At 37.5% G+C, this 11038-nt stretch overlaps 1 non-coding gene across 1 annotated transcript; it reads right to left on the bottom strand.

Annotated features, from left to right (window-relative positions):
• Positions 1-2812: 2812 nt before the first annotated feature.
• LOC103706028 (uncharacterized) lies at positions 2813-9561 on the bottom strand. The gene is made up of 4 exons (XR_015974853.1): positions 9445-9561; positions 8407-8500; positions 8217-8316; positions 2813-3170 (listed from the first exon to the last, which is right to left on the bottom strand). It is a non-coding gene; the product is annotated as an uncharacterized LOC103706028 (transcript).
• Positions 9562-11038: the final 1477 nt, after the last annotated feature.

The raw sequence follows: 11038 nt of genomic DNA, 5'->3' as shown, positions 1-11038 counted from the left end.
AGCCAGCCAGCCACCCGCCCGAAGTTCTCAAGAGAACCACCCCCTTATTACAAACAACTTCTTCTGACCACCATTTCTCCTCCTAAAACCTCCTCTCCTTCCAACTTCCATTCGCCGAAGCGAGCGATGTATTCCCCAAGGAGCCGTGCACTCTTGCTTCTTGTTGTCGTCATGATGATTGCAATAACAAGCATGCCTACTATTGATGCGGCAAGGCCTGCACCAGACTCTTTCGATGGAGCCAGCCATCTGGCCTACCCGAGCATGTATGAGAAGGCGACAGCGACCATGGCGATATGGATGGAGATGCTGCCGTCCGGTCCTAGCCCAAAAGGCCCTGGCCATTAGCTAGCCCAGACCCATAACAATTTGATTTTTTTACTTCATAGGTGATTCCTTACAACCAGGACTTTTCCCCTATAGAAGTAGATCTTTTTTTTTTATTTCCATTTTTTTTTCAGAGAGCGGGACAGAGGGGGAATAGCGTTGTTTTTCTATCTTCCTCTTTTCCTGAACATCATGATGTTAAGGATGAATTCAAGATATTCATCACATGTAGACAGAGAATATTTCATGGACCTTGGGCGTTTTTAATTGGAAATATTACGGGATGCACGGATCAAAAAAAGGTATTGTATTGGGTGGTGGGATGGAAGGATCGCGGGGTCATGAGGTTCACACGGCTTCTTAAATTTACTTTGTTAATGCATGGACTTGATATGCATTTAAATTAATATTCTAATGCAAAACATCCCTGTGGAAAACATTCTCTATTAAGCCAAGGCCTATGGTCTATAGGTCGAAGGATCATAGGTTTCGAGACGAGAAAATATTTTCATCTAATCTTTGAATCAATCATTAAAAAATTAAACGCCACAACCACAACAGCAGAGAACATGTTTTCACTCCTCCAACTATAATAACAAAATCTGGTGTTCATACCAACAAACCAACTGATACAGAAAATTACTTTATCAGCTTGAGTGGTTGACATAAAGTTTAGCTGCTACTGCCAGTTCCTGGACATTTTTTTGTTTTTTTATTATATAACATGAGTATTTGACACGTGTTATACATATGATTGAAGATATTAATGGTCGGAATTCCTACAAAAGGCTAGCAGAGTCCAGACTTTTTGTTTTGCAAGGCCAACAAAAATTACTTATTAAAAAAAACTTGTCAAAGCTACAAAAAAATCATAGAATCCAACTTTTCTGAAAAAAATACTAGGAAATAACATTTTGCCCCGCATTTATAATGAATTGCCGGGTATTAGTTTATAGATATTCTTATTCATTTTAATGTTACGTAAAAAATTGGTGCTTTGAGAATCATGCTTCGAATGATCCTTTATGCATGGGCCTGCAAACAGATTTGCATGAACCTTTGGAGATAAATCCAAAGGTCTGCCGTCGAGTAATCCTGCCACGGTAGGAAACACTTATTTCTGCTTCACTGCCCAGTCTTCTTAACATCTATTTTTAATCAGCTTCTGGCCTCACGGTCTATGATATAGGGCAAAATCAGAACCATTCATTTGTTGGGTTGGGCACTTGGGTTGAGATTTTAATGGTAAAAGAGCATAATAGGCTAGACCTGCGCTTTTTTAAATAAGTATGCCCACTACTACTAGACCGAAACATTTCTCTTTTGCACGTCCCACCCATTCCCGCTGCCTCTCCAAATACTTTAAAAAAGGGGAAGCAAAGGAGCACACCTGAAAAGTTAAAACACATTTGCCAATTTAATAAATAGTAAAAAATATAAAGGATCGTAGTCATGCATACCTCTTGTTAAATGCATGGGGGATATGCCAAACGCTAGCTGAGAAAAAATTTGGTTCATCCATAGCATCTAGAGTAGCATGCACTCAAAGAACGCCATGAATAGATTGGAGAAGCTGCTGCAGCCCAAAAACAGAAGAGGGATCAGCGAGCAACAACAAAACTTGCCACTTAGTCAAAGCTCTCTACATGGTTTGAACGATGACAAACTATAATTAAACTAGACGAGGGATATGAGAAGTGATAGAGATAGCTGTAATTACGGATTGTTTTTTATTTGCGATGATTATTCTCTTCGTTTTGGAAGGTCTACCATTTCCCTCCTAAAAGCCGAAAAATGGGGAGGGGAGGGAGAGGGGGGTTTCGTATTAGAAAGAAGAGAATGTCACCTGACCTCCAGCTGAAACTTCATGCTATGAACCGGTCCCGTCACCTGTCTACCGGAGCTTGTTCAAACTTGGTTCGTTCTTGAGACAAACTATAGGAGGTGCTAATAAGCCATGTACCCGGCTCCCTCCCACCACCAGCACTCTCGCTCCCTCTCGGTCGTTTCCTCTCTATCTACAAGAAAGATGAAATCCACTTAAAATATGAACCGGCATCTCCATCTATGGTCGGATCAAATTTGGATTTAGGGGCGTTCCCAGGTAAGGTTGGGTTAGGTAACAAAAGTTAGTGTAGAATTGGTTGTGAGATAAGGCGTAAGTAATAAAAATTAGTGTAAAATTGGGATCTCTATGGTCGGATCCGCAGCATTTGCTCACAACCTACAAAAATGTGCAGGCAATAAAATAGTGATGACATAGCATTCAACCAGAGCAGTATTCCAAATTGTATTCACCTGGAAATTGGGATGAAGACACAAAGGAATTAGATGCTATTTGCAGAAAAATCCTGTCAGTGTATCAGATTTTTTCAGCCAAACTCCAATCAAACAAGGCAACATGCAATTCTTCAGAAAAGAAGGTATACTTCTCCCCTCTATCCAATATTCACAGTTTACCTCATGCCCATGCAAAACAGCAAGAAAATCCAATATTCGCAGTTTACTTCATATGTCGATGCAAAACAGCAAGAAAATCCAATTAATGAGCATTTCTGAGATTTTCATCCAGTAAAAAATACAAGGATTTCAAACAGGTAAGGTCTGCTGTCAATCAAAACTAACAGAAGAATAACAGAAGAATGAGAAGTGTGGCTCAAAGTGGGGGTTTTGCAGGTTTTGGCTTCTTTGGCGATACCGGCTTCTTTCATGATCCTGGCTTCTGTTCGACCTCAGCAGTCCTTTTCTTGTCCCTTATTTCCCTCTTCTTCAATGCATTCATATGAGCTTTTAAGGACCGTTGCATAAGAAGTTTGGAATTTCTCGTGATCCTTCGCAGAGAGCTAGATCATGCATTTCAAAAAAGCAGAAACACATGCAATCAACCGTTACTTGAACATTTTTTAAGATATACTTTTCCTGCATGCATTCCAATTTTTAACTATCTAAAAAAAAACTACTAATATTAAGACTATTCTACAAGTGAAACATTAATGAAAGACAACGGTTTTGAAAGAAAAAATTATAAAGAAATGTCAAATAATTTCAGGGAAAAAAATGCTGACCTTCTGAACCCACTGCTTCTAACCTAAAGGTTCAAGGAGGTCAACAAAGTTATGTCCTGAAATCTAATGAGGCCAATGAAATTTATCCTCCAAGCCCACTATACTACTATACATCACCCTGATATCAAAACCAGACTGCAGTTAATGGTATTATGCTCCTGATGATGCAATTGCCAGATAGTCAACATGATGATGGCAGACTCCAAAATCACAACTGTAGCAACAATCAGCAAGCTATGTAACTGAAGAATTTTTTTCATAAAAAAGAAAAAAGAAACTTAGATGGGATCTTTCCTTTCAACTATAACTAATACACTTCTGGAACACAGTATGATGCACAAGAAGATCATGTATTGCTTCTCTAATCGGTCGGAACTGTCAAAATATCGTAGTATGTTTTCTTTCATGTCTTTCCAGTCTCCTATATTTGGAAATGAAAGATTTGATTATCATGACATGCCAAAATTCCTCAAATGCCTTGCAAAAGCCACCAGAGAGCCATGCTGTTCGGGTGTCCAATACAGGGGCAAAGCCTTTGCCAAATATCATCCTAGCAGAAGGTTCACCAAGTTTCACAGAAGCTCATGAAACAACTCAAGGCTGAGAAAGAGGTAAGTAACTTGGAAAGGGAGTATAATCAACATTTTACAACCAGATATCTCAAATCATGTGAGAATTATCTTTCTGCACTGACCTAAACAGGAAATTTTCATTTTCCTGGATATAAAAGATAAGAATAATAGTATCTTACATATAGAGCAGGAAACCTAAAAATCAATCTCCATATCCTTTATCCATCTTTTCAAAGAGAATAGTGGTCTCTATTATATAAAAAATCTGGGTGAGACAAACATGTTTTAGTTGATTGACCTAACAAAATAAACAAAAAAAAAACATGGGTGTTTTCCTGTTTTGCCTTATTATATACAAGTTTGATTCAGTTTTCAGATGTATACAACTAGACTCCATCCATACATAACAGGAAAATATCTATAAAATACAACTTATAATTAGATAGGCACTCACAGTGACTAACCACAGTTCCAAGTCTTTAAAGATAGCTACTAAGTTTACATCATATATAAGGAACTAGACATTCAATATCTCATTAGATCAACCTAATGCTATAAACTAAACATGCATGTAAAAGATATACGATAGAAGTTTTTTGATCCAGTCTCCAACCTGATCCATGCCCAAATTTTATCTTTTGAATTGGCTAGCTCCCAAATAAAGAATTAATTAAACCATAGATTTGGTCGGATAAGTGTATAATAAAATTAAATCTGCTTGATCAAACCTCAATTGAGTTTCTTAGACATAGCAAATAATAGTCAAATAGTCATATTCATAATATGTATACGCCCTTATATGCTTGCTTTACTTCTAGACAACTTAAAAGTAACATGAATCATGCCAATAGAGACAAATCATGACATTTCGAATGTAAGGGCCAATCAAGACAAATCATGACACAATTTTTTAATTTTGCCTTTTATTCTTATTGCTAACGACTTTTGGTCCATCCTATCCCAATTTTGTATCATCCCATAAAAAATATAAATTAGGCCAATTTCAAGATTTAAACCCTTGATATCACCTTTTTTCCTTTGTTTGGGCAAGTGCTGGACATTATAAACACTTATGATTCTGAATTTCTCACTTAAAGCAAAAATACTCACACCTTAATTATAAAGTATTTGTGTATATTGACCTTGTCACTTAAGAACAGTCTCACATAAAAGTAAATTAACACAAAAACATCTTCCCATATATTATAAAGGTTTCCATTGGGCGAAAACTTAGCTTTCTTAAATTAAAAAAATAACCATACTTGAAAAGGCATCGGTGGTTACAATTGATGATGCAGTCTATACTCACAAGCAGGTTCGCTGAACTGGTACTGAGAGTCATACTGGACAACGACCGATTTGATACGGTACCAATATGTACCATACCGAACTGCGGCATACTAGAACCCGGACACGAGAGAGGGAGAGGGGGGAGGGGAAGAAGAAGAGGAAGGGAGAGAGGGAGGGAGAGAGAGAGGCTGAGGCCTCCCTTAAATGTGAAGAAACGACAACATGAGAAAAATAAGAGAGGAAGAATAGAAGAACAAGAAGCAACATAGCAACATTAATACAACACATCATCCGTGCTTTGTACATCTAAAAATGTCCCAAAAACCCCCACCCCCACTCAAAAAAGTACATAAGCATTCCACTTTAGACTAGCATACGACAGACAAATGGTTGTTGATATGGGAAATTCACTTAACAAAACAAATGAAGGGCATTTGATGGGGTTGGAATTCATGGGATCATGTGTTGGCATGAGGATAAATGGTCGAGGTGCCACATTGTTGACATGCTCATTCAAGAGACATGTGAACACCAACTGACCTTTACGACAATTATCATGTGCTTGTTTGGGATTTGAGCTACAAAACCTCATTTTCGATTCTTCAATGACTATGTTTTTGTTTTCGATGATCTCCCCTTCGTTACCTAAGTTCACTCCTTTTCTCCAACAAACTTAAGGTGTTCCTTTTCCATCCGCCCATCTCCCTCTCCCTTTCTTCCCTCTTCTGCAAGTCCAGCAAGTAAAATGGCTGTTCAGCCAGACCTTAGGAAACTAGACAACCCCTCCCTTGGTTTCAGCAGTGCTGACTATAAGGCCTGTCCAGCAATCAGTGGAAGCCTGAGCACCCCCTTGTCCCCTTCTCTATCTCTTTCTCCCTCTCCTGTCTCTCACAATCGCGTCTGCAGGGTCTTCCAAGCAGCAGGCCAGACCCTAGCCCAAGTGCTAATTCAATGTCCTTCTCTATCCCTAATCTGGTAGTGTTGCTCAGAAGGGCTTGCTATTGCACAGCCAGAGCCTAGCACAAATCCAAACCCACCCCTCTTTTTCTTTGTGGTTCTTTAGCAGCCATACATCTTTATGGAAAAAACTGATGCAATGATCTCTGATTACGATCATGCGATCTCCCTATGATGATCTTGTGCCATGATCTATGTTCATGACCTTGTGATCTCATTCAAAGACAAATATTGTTTAAGAATCTCAAATTTTTCCAATTGATCTGTTAATGTGTGAGTTTTCTGTAAAAGTTATATTTTTTTTTTATGGTAACAATCCATACTTGTTTGATTTTTTTTTTTAAATCTGAAAAGATATCTTTTCTTCAAAAATTCTGAAAATGATTGTCAATATAGTTTTGTGCTCTCATCTATGTTACAAGGTCTCAGGTTTATGCGTTGGCTGTAGGTGTGTGTCTAAGTGCCAATCATTTCAATACCTAAGCATTGGGTGCAGATACTTTAGGTTAAATATCCAGGTGATCATAAGTTCTCATTATTATAATCTAAAATTGTTATTATCTTGTAATACATTCATGTGACATGAAATTTTATGATATCTGTTCATTTTTGTCCATGCTTGTCAATGTGTGGGAACAATGTACTGTTCGCATGCTTTTGTTGTTCTTGTTATCTGATTTATGAAACTGATATGGTTTTTTCCATATAGGCTAATTTAAAATTCTACCTGTACAATGTATATTCTCACAATATGATTTTGTTGTTCATACTTGTTCATGTTTGCATTTTTTAGGTTCATCTTGCTAGTTCATGTTATTTCTGTTATGCATAGAAGCCTTAATAGGTGTTTCCTAGAGACTATTTTGGTGGTTGTTATCATGATATAATTTAATCTTGAAGGACAACATCTAAGATAGCTTTCCATAAGATACACAACCATTATACCTCATAGACGAATTTATCCAATCCCTTATTATGGAATGGCAGAATGTAGCAGCAAGCCGTTATGAATCATGCAGCCTGAGCAACATCGATACCATGGCTTTACATGGTTTGCACGCAATTCAAGGTTTGATTGGCCTTTACAACATATGAGTTCTCTCTTCTAGCAAATGAAGGTCACTTCATAATCAGAGTAGAGAATGATTTAACAAATAATTTAGGAAGTTAAAAGCCATGAAAATTCTAATATAGAAATATTACAAAGATCTCTTCCTTTTGTAGGCAAGGACTGGAAAGAATATACATCCAAGTTCCAGGCAGACAAAGACATGACGTTCCCATTAATTGTCAAGGGATCTGGTTTGTTTGTTCATATTATTGCATTGGTGTTGGGAACTAAATATGGTCTTAATATATTGTCTTCATATAATTTAAATGTACTTGGAGGCATCTAATTTTGTCAAGGAATCTTAATATATGGTCTCCTAGTCCTTCTTACATACCAGATTGTACTTACATCAGATTTAAATTAAACTTTCCACAAGACTTCCCACCACAGCTGATATCCTGATTTAAACTGTAATTTTGGAAATCCTTCCAAGACATTGTTCCTCCACATCACATTAAATCATCCTCCAAAACCACACACTTCCTGAAAATCATTAATTTGCTATAGAATAACCATCTAAAACTAGAAAAAGTGATGAGGGTGGTTGTTGATGAAATTTATTTGTACCGTTACAACAGTGATGTTGCATGATTGGCAGAAAAGAGATTATGACATAATCACATTCTCTCAGGACTATAAATTTTTAAGAAACCAATCAATAGAAGCAAAAAAGATGGAAGTTATTATCAAGCATGAAAAATTAATAAAAGATAAAAGAATGGTCTGATCATAGAGAGCCTACATAAGTTGCTTTGTCCAATAAAATGACCATATAGAAGCAGATAAACAACAAAAACGAATATGTAAGCAAAAGCATCCCACAATCTGGTATCAGAAATTGTATTAAAAAAAGAGGTGAAAATATGACAAGAAAATTAATTAGCTGCAACCTACCGAAGTGGTGATGGTTTTTTTTGCCATCAGTAGCACGAATAAGGAATCTGTACTCCTTCAGTCTCCATTTTCTTATGCTTTCCCTTGCTTTTCATAGATGCTAATATATCAGACAAGCAAAAACTTAATAAGGGCCAAAATAAAAATATAAAACCCATCACAAATATATGAATGGGAAAAGAACACTCACAACACTTGAGGGTGACCCAGACAGAGCCCTTCTCTTTGCTCCGCTCATACATGCTTGTAAGCTCATTCAGAAATGGGTCTGGCTGCAGATGAACCTGAAACAGGAGAAAAAATTTAAAAAGAAAAACCAAAAAAGAATAGTGATGCATGTCTTGCAATCAGCAAGAAAAAGATGGGAAGAATAATAACCTAATAATCTTAAGCTAGTATCGGAGCCCTATTAGCATTATAAGATGATTAAACAAAAAGAAACTTAGGAAGCGAAGTATCACATAGCATGTAACATCACCCCAAGACACACGAAAATATATAGACAAGTGAGCAATTTAAAGAAATCCATTTAGAGCAACACAAGAAGGGAAAGAGACCACAGATTTCTTGACAAATCGAAGACTGAAGAACATACCAAGTAAAAGTGTTATATAATACTGTTGAAAAGATAATTGGAAAAAAAGAAAAATAAAGACTCCTCCATACATCAGCTGTTCACAAATAAACAACGAACTGCCAAAGAATTATTTCTAACTTTGATGAAGTTAACTAAAACTCACAAACATTCATGCTTCCTGCCAATTAAAAAAGAGAAAACATGGGGACAAGAAAAGGCAAAGAACACGTAGAAAAGGATTTATAAAAACCAAACAAGACTATGAGGTTGAGAGAATAAACCCCAACACCACAATGAGGTTTAGGTCCGTAGAGAAACTTAAGAGAATCCTACTTGCATTACAGTAATTAATTACGACGAGTAATCAAGAAAGCATAGTACCGTCTCGAATCAAGATGGTACAGCGCAAGAATAACAAAAAGAAAGGAAAAAAGGTCGACAGATATACAAAAGAACTCTAAATCCCCACAGATTATATCAAACGCAAATAGAAACAAAGAACAAAGATCGACAGAACCACAGAAGAATTCCAAAATCAGACACAGGCAGATCGGATCAAGAACACTACAAAGAACGAGAAATCGAGGATTCTTGGACGAATTTGGTAAAAATCGAGGTTAAATGCATCGTACAAGAAGAAGAGAATCTCACCATATCAAAGGACTTCCATCCAGGATCGGTCGCTCGAACGGAGGAGGAGGAGGAGAGGAAGACAAAATCGCTCTCCGTCGCATCAGGCGTTCTTTCTGAGCCCTTGCAGGGACTCGGAAGCTTTTAAAGAAGTCTCGCGGTATGCTGTCTCGCGGAACGCGCGGAGGTCTGTATCACCTGGCGTCCTATTCGGAGATATATGATTCATCCGTTAATCTGGACCGTACAAGTCTGTCGATGATTAACGTGCGATTTTCCCCGAGGTCCCGGAAATAACTTCCTGTGGAAGTCTGCAGTTTTCGAAGTTTATTTTGGCGCGAGCGTGCTCAAAAAAGAAATGAGTTATGCCACCAAGGTAGTAGCCTGGTGGTGAGGGGGCGATAATTCCGCTCAAGTTGTCCGGGTTCGAAACGCACGGGCGTCGATTAAATTAGGGGACCGGATGCCCCACGCTCGGCTGGCTTGTTGGCGGTTATGCTTTCCTTCCACTTGTACCAAGGTGGCACTGGGGTGACGTACCCACACGTGAGGCGGTGAACCCAGTGGGGTGAGCCCACGGGTCGGGGAAGGCACGCGAAACCTGCGACCTGTATCGAACATTTCCTAGTGGAAGGGGGGCTCAGTAATGGGGCTGCTACGCGGGTGGGCTGGTCCCTCCCCCTCCCCTCCTATTTTTAAGCAAAAAAAAAAAAAAAAAAAAAAAAAGAAATGAGTTATTGAAGCTCGGTATGCAGCCAAAATGATCATGAGCAGCTGCAACATTAGAATATATAATTTTCATTAGTGGATTTATTTTTTTTGCTGGTTTTCTTGATCGAGCCTAAGAAACCTAATTCATGAATCAAATCGAAGCACCGATGCAGGTTTCAACAACGAGTCAGGGAATATCATAGACAATAGGGAAGTTACTTTGTACGGAGATAAGATTTAAGAAACATTCTTCTATACATGGCATAATTCTAAAAGAACACATATAGTTATCATAGCTAAGGTAGTACATGTATTTTCTCCTACACCTAGAACACTTGTAATTCTATAATATTGTTCATATTTGCACATAATATTTTCATTCTCATTGTCGACCAGATAAATTTATTTATTCTAAGCGTAATACAAGCCAGTAGAATTGATACATAACATTAATCTCCTAATCAATTATGGTTGTATAAGCTAACATTGATTGTTTGATATCTTGGAGTACTATGATTGATTAAATATTTTCTTGACCGAAGTATTTTCATGATTATTAATGGATTCTTCAAAATCTATGCCTAGTATTATTGGTTCAATGCAAATCTTTGCCAATATAGATGGCTTTTATAACGTATTATTCTATAATATGAACAAAAGAATGTTGTAGACACCATAAAAAATTATTAAAAAAAGCTACCACCAGCAACTAAGCATATAGTTCTTAAGGAAAAGCAAAATACTAAAACCCTTTTCTTGCTAGATGTTTTTTTTACTCCCTAATAGGTCCTCCTTGTTTACTCCTAGCAAGCACTTTTTTTTTATGTTCATCTAGTATCTTCAATATCACATAAAACTATTTGCAGACGGAACATATTGTGCAACAAAAATATCACTTGTACCT

Source organism: Phoenix dactylifera, chromosome 2, assembly GCF_051530095.1.
Source record: "Phoenix dactylifera cultivar Ajwa chromosome 2, Ajwa_hap1_PhDact_Kaust_v1.1, whole genome shotgun sequence".
NCBI classification, from domain to species: domain Eukaryota; kingdom Viridiplantae; phylum Streptophyta; class Magnoliopsida; order Arecales; family Arecaceae; genus Phoenix; species Phoenix dactylifera.
This window is presented reverse-complemented; position numbering and strand designations above follow the sequence as displayed.